The sequence below is a fragment of the Salmo salar genome, chromosome 28 (assembly GCF_965601325.2).
Source record: "Salmo salar chromosome 28, fSalSal1, whole genome shotgun sequence".
Taxonomy (NCBI): Eukaryota; Metazoa; Chordata; class Actinopteri; order Salmoniformes; family Salmonidae; genus Salmo; species Salmo salar.
The window spans coordinates 6,935,142-6,941,500 of NC_138318.1; the positions used below are offsets into that span (position 1 = coordinate 6,935,142).

The 6,359-nt window shown below is 41.3% G+C and overlaps 1 long non-coding RNA gene across 1 annotated transcript; it reads left to right on the plus strand.

Moving 5' to 3' along the window:
• The first annotated feature begins 4,632 nt into the window (after positions 1 to 4,632).
• On the plus strand, positions 4,633 to 5,664 carry LOC123731470 (uncharacterized). The gene is made up of 2 exons (XR_006762613.2): positions 4,633 to 4,760; positions 5,220 to 5,664. It is a non-coding gene; the product is annotated as an uncharacterized LOC123731470 (long non-coding RNA).
• Positions 5,665 to 6,359: the final 695 nt, after the last annotated feature.

The following is a 6,359-nucleotide window of genomic DNA, read 5'->3' on the forward strand; positions in this document are numbered from 1 at the left end:
ATTAACACATGGGTAGTGCTCTTAGATGTAGCCTCTAGCACCCTGCCCCAGTGCCCCTATTTTGGGGGGTTAGACCTTGCAGCCCTGTGGGAGACTCCTGACTGTTACAGGCCCACACCCTCACCTTGGACCTTGCCATAGGCAGGTCTGCAACTGTTGTTCATTTTCAATCTCATCTCTCCTACAAGCAGGCCATTCAAATGTGCTAAAATATGCTAATTTCCAATAATAAAGAGTTATGTTATTAACATGAATGATCATGAATTGACAGATGGTTAATGAGGGAAATGTGCAATATTTTTACAAAGTTATTGCTCACTCCGTGACAAGGATCCACTAATATGATTACGTCAGAGGCTCATGCAAAGTGGATAACAAGTACCAATTTATGCTTTGGCCAATGGCGCCATCTACTGCATACATGAGACTACTGCATTCAACCGAGAAACAAGGCAGAGATAAGGTCGCTATTATACGATACAATGCAAAATAACGTGCTATGAGATACTATCCACGTCATATGGCTTCTCTTCAAGTTTATCAGTAATAGGCACATGGTCAATCAAAACATTTGAGGTGATCCCACAAACTCAAGTTTATTGGCCACAAAGGAGGGTTCCATTTACCATGCGCTGTCGATGAGACACATGCAGGGTCCCCTGTATGTGCAACCGTCCACTTTCACAGCTGTTTAAACGTTTTTATGCCCGTGGCAAATATGCTTTTCAGTATTATGATCGATATGCATAATGGAAAATATGCACACGGTGAAATGAGGGATACATCCAATTCAATAAATTCGCATAGACGTCATCTGCCCATGGATGGCCTCGTGCGGGTCCAAGTGCGTAATAACAAGGCCCGTGACTAATAATAATTGCCTCCAAATGAGGGGATCATCATTTTTGTAGCAGATGATTTTGAATTGATTAAATACACTATAAGTGGAAGCCCCATTGATCAGTGAGATTATTTTAAGAATTTGTTTTCTTCTCACCCTTGATTGAAGACAATCCACGAATGATTTAAAATGCGAATGCACAGATCATTGGATTTGGTGACACCTCCATTCATTAGTATTTCATCGTGTGAGTCAATCAACAAACGATGCCCAACGGAGAGTCCGCGTAAGAACAAGTAAACCTTCGTTTTCATTTGCGTCATCGGTTTGTGTACTCTCGTTAATTTGAGGGCCAACTGGCCTCATACAGATAACTGAAAACACACTACAGAAATCAGCGAGGACATGCTGAGAAAAAAAAGATGTCTTCTAGTTCATGATGCGAGGACTTCATCGGTCTTTTTGCTACTCCTAACGTGCATTAAACTAAATATTTTAAACCATAGGATATCTTAAAATTAAGATATAATTTGAGAGATCAATAGGCCTAGTAATTGACTTATCACGTCGTGTCTATCAAGTTTAGTTTTCCATTTCCATTCGATTTCATAACATTTTAATAATGTGTCTTTTGTGAAAAGGGAAAGCGGTTGGGTCAGACGAATATGTCAAATTACCCTCTTATTTGGGGCAACCTGCAATTTGTTGGTCAAATGATTCATTGTTTGTTTGAGGGGGTGCTGCTTCAGTATTTAAATCCGTTACACATGAATTCATAGAGCTCCAATGATCCAATCGTCCATCACAGTCAGGACAGTGCCTACCAACAGCGGTGATAGCTTAATCACTGACCCATAACCATTCGGGCTCAGTAGGCTATCGCTTGAATGATATTACAAGCTTTATGCGTCTGTCTCGTTCTCATATTACAGCTTAGAACCGTGGCCATGTTCATTATATCATTAGACTAAGAATTCAGCGAAACTGTTGGGAAAGACAACCGTTTGTATATAATAAAGTCGGCTAAGAAGATGGACGAATTGTTAAATCCGAAGGATTTGCCTCAGAGTTCTACAGTGCCTCATAGAAAGGCACCCCCAGATCATGCTGGACTTGTTCAACGCAGTGGAACAGTGGACTCCAATGGAATCCCGGGAACCAGGAAAAACTAGAGGGCAATGCGGTGCGGAGCTTCGAGGACAGACGTGCGTAATCAACAAACGCATAATTACGCACGGCTGATGTTACTTTTGTGCCCAAGCATGTTTGAAAATAATGAAGAAAAAAAAACTTGAATTATCTTAAAGGGGAAAACTTGCAGACTTGTTATTTTAACACAATTAATTATATTTTTACGCAGGGCATGTTGGTGGAAGGTTTAATTGTTTTAATGTATTCTCATTTGGCAGAGATTAGAGAATGATCTATGTATAATTTCACTGGTTCAGGCAAAAACAACGACTTTTCCTTGGGAAGTCATATGGACCCCATTTCTACAAGGTTAGTTGGAAATATAGACTTTTAACCGTGTTGAAATAACTCGGTATCATTATTGTACTGTTTAGCCTAATGCATGTTTTGCGCACAGGTAGACCTCTATGAGGTGTTGGACAGCAGAGTGAAACCTTGGAGATGGAATCTAATCACGTCAAGACTGTTGCCTTTATACACTCAGGGATGAAAAGTCTTCAACGTCACACAAACAGTAAGAACATCTCGTCACGTTTTATCTCAGCAAATCATATTTAAACTTGACTTTTTCAATATTTTAATCACATAAAAATGTTTTTCCATTGACAGGTGTCCAAGTGGATTTGCAGGATTCGCAACAGCTACGAGAATAATGGTATTCGGGTTGTTATTACGCTGCCATCGGGTAAGTGGATTGAGTCAGTCCTGCCGTCTTCTGAGAGACAGGGAGAATCACCCGAGGAGAATGCCTACCTACAGTAGTTATATTCTCAAACGATGGAAGATGCTCGATCACTAAATCAAGGTAAACTAGCTGGTCAGAATTTCAGTTTTTTTTAAAATATATACAGACACAGAATAACTGTGGGGTACATAATTATTGACACCCTTGATAAAGATGAGCAAAATGTACTGTATAAAATACATAATACAAATACTGAGCTATATTGTATGCCCCCCCCAAAATGGGGGAAATTGTTTTCAATACTCAAGCACCCTCCTTTTGTGAGGATAACAACCCTGATCTTATTTCTAAAATGTTTTATGAGATTGGAGAACACATTGGGAGGGAAATTCCCCCATAGAGATCATTTCCAGATCCTTGATATCCTTAGTCGGACTGCCCTTTTCAATTCAGACCACCGGTTTTCAATGGGGTTTTCAAAGTCCGGAAACTGAGATGGCCATTGCAACATGTTTATTTTGTGGTCAATTAACCATTTATTTGTGTAATTTGATTAGTGCTTGGGGTTATTGTCTTGCTGGAAGATCCACTTGCGGCCAAGTGTCAGCCTCCTGGCAGAGGCAACCAGGTTTTTTGGATAACATGTCCTGGTACTTGGTGAAGAGTGGGTGGCAGGTAGCCTAGCCATTAAAGCGTTGGGTCAGTAACTGAATGGTGGCTAGTTTGAATACCCGAGCCGACAAGGTGAAAAATCTGTCGATGTGCCCTTGAGCAAGGCACTTAACCATACTTTGCTCCAGGGTCACCGTACTACTGTGGCTGACCTTGGAAATCAACACATTTCACTGCATCTATCTAGTTTATGTGACAATAAAACTATTTTTTGTTGCTATAGAGTATTGAAAATAGGAGTGTCAATAATTTTGACCACCGTCTTTTTGCGATTTTTAAAATTATTTGTTAAGGTCTTAAATATCTTTCTCTGAGCAATTGTATTAGCATAAAATACTATTTAATATGTTTTTTAGCATACAATATAGCTCAGTATTTGTATTATTTATTTATTTCATTATGGACCCCACTATGTGCAAGGCCTACAGACCTTCAACCTCACATCAATAGATTTTTTTTTTAAATAATGGATTTAAAACACCGGGCTTGATGAATATAGTTTCAGTAGCTTCCGATTAATAGTTATCATCCCTCCTCGTCCTTAGACGTAGCCTGCTCGGTGTAGCTCATCCAGCTCTAGGTCTGGTAGTACATCTGAGTCTGCGCATAGTAGCAGGGCAGCCGCAGCAATACATAGAATGGTCAGCTGGGCAGGACCTTCTTGGGCGGGGTGCCGGTTCCACGTGCACCAGGGGTCTCAATCACCACCAGGATCTCTGGAGTGAGCTTCATGTCGTGGACATTGGGAGCTGCGCTAGTTGCCAGTGGCCACGCCGGAGTCCAGCAGTTCCTTAATCGTCTGCTGGATTTCTTTAGTAAGGCCCTTTGCGAGGGTCTCTGAAGATGCACTGGGTCCACTGCAGGTGGCAGTGTGACCTCGAAGATCCAATCCTCAGGTCTGGTGGTCTTCTCCAAGACGGTCCCCACGACCCTGAACCACTAGCGGTTCTGGGGGGGGGGGGGGGGGGCAGTGCCCCTGTGACAACAATTTTGGACCCCCTTGTGGCCCACCCTAAATGTGGAGTATGAAATCATTTTTACATAACTCATTTTTGCGATTGTTCTTTTTTTATATCCGTTATTAGACAGTGGCAATGATGATGATTATGAACATGGTCTTTTGCCTGCTAATGCAGTGAAGAAAACGATATGACAACAATAACCTCTAATGTAACTGGCCCCTCTAACAGTACAACTGGCCCCAGCTTGGCCCCCCCAGTTGAAATGGTCTAGAACCGCCACTGCCCTGAACACCATTTTGTCAATGTTATCAGTAGGGCTCTCTCGGGTTTGAGCAGGGACAGCCCAGGCCATCTTCTCAGCAATGGCCGTTTCAGCCTTCTGCAGCACCGAATTAAACAAGTTGATGCAGTAGGTGTCCTTGTCTGATGGATTTATGAAGACAATCCGCGATGTCGGGCTTTTATAGGTTTTGGAGTCATTTGCGCCGTAATGGAACGCCAAATGACCTCATATTTTTTGAGTACGACTTTTCGACCACGTTAACTTTTGTTGCTGTCTTTCATTTTCGTTCATTACATGTTTTATAATCTGGTGTGCGGGATGTTTAAACTTAATAATGTGCCTATGACTATTTCCAGGTCTGAATGAAACAAACAGGGATAATTACATTTTCAAAATAAATGTTTCTCTGATTCTTTGCTATGAATTGGACTTCGTTCATCATAGAACGTTTAGCCCAAACATTTCTACAACCATATTGCTAGGCTGTCAATTATCAAATTATATTCTGAGAAATGTGGAGGTTTGCTGTTGTAACCGTCAAAGATGATTAAAATACTGATATATTTGTCATTTAAATTTTTGTAGGACATTTCAGCCACGCCACAACACCTGACAGTCCTGCGAAGGTATCGCCTCAAGACAGCAGGAGCAGGTGGAAACGCTCAGCACCTTGTTATCCCCGCAGCCGCCCCATGTCATGCCAGCTGATCCCCCTCTTTGTGGACTTCGAGGAGATTGGCTGGATCATTTCTCCACGGGGTTACAATGCTTACCACTGCAAGGGCTCCTGTCCGTTCCCACTCTGAAAGAGTTTCCATGCCACGAATCATGCGACTGTGCAGTCCGTCATGCACGCTCTAAAGCTCTACAACGACGAGGATAACGTGGTTCTGAAACAGTATGACGATATGGTTTCATTTTGAATAGCTTTCAGAAATCTTGCTTGAATTGAAAATATTAACAGTATGTCCAGTGATTCATGTATAAATTGATGTTTTTGTAAGAAATAAAAGTTGGTTGTTGCAATTGATCATGTTTATATTGATATTTGATAAGGATTTGAGGCCGGGCAATGGCAGTAGACCTAATGGAAGTCACCGTGTCACCGGCCTTAGGTGCTGAAATTAAGCTTCCGGGTGGTTTATAATTGCCCTGAAAGATAAACCTTTAACAATTAGAGGGTATTGCTAAATTACGAATGCTGGCCTTCCTTACAAGCACATGCATTATCAACCTATTTCTGTGTCATGGTTGTCATAATGAGGGGGGGGGGACCCAATGGGCTCACATTTTTGGTTTCGCCTTAGCACTACCGATGTAGGATCTTCATTTGATCACCCTGTTGCAGAATAACTTTCCTGCAATGCAGGACATTTAAAATTTACAGATTTTAAGGGTTGACAAATGTATGAACCCCTGCAAAAAGGTCCATTATAATCCACATAATAATTCACATTTCCTGTTGCTGCAGGATTATTTTCCTGTTGTTGCAAACTGGCTCAAATTAAGATCCAATATTTTTGTACACCCCTGATTCAAATCACAACAACTTGATGATGAGTTAATCATTTGAATCAGCTGTGTAGTGCTAGCCAAAAACAAAAATGTGAACCAGGATTAAGAAACACTGTTATGGGATGGATATGTAACTATATGAAAGTTCATATGAAAGTCTGATGTCCTAGTAACTATATCGTGTAGGCCTACAAATGTGGTTTCATCTTG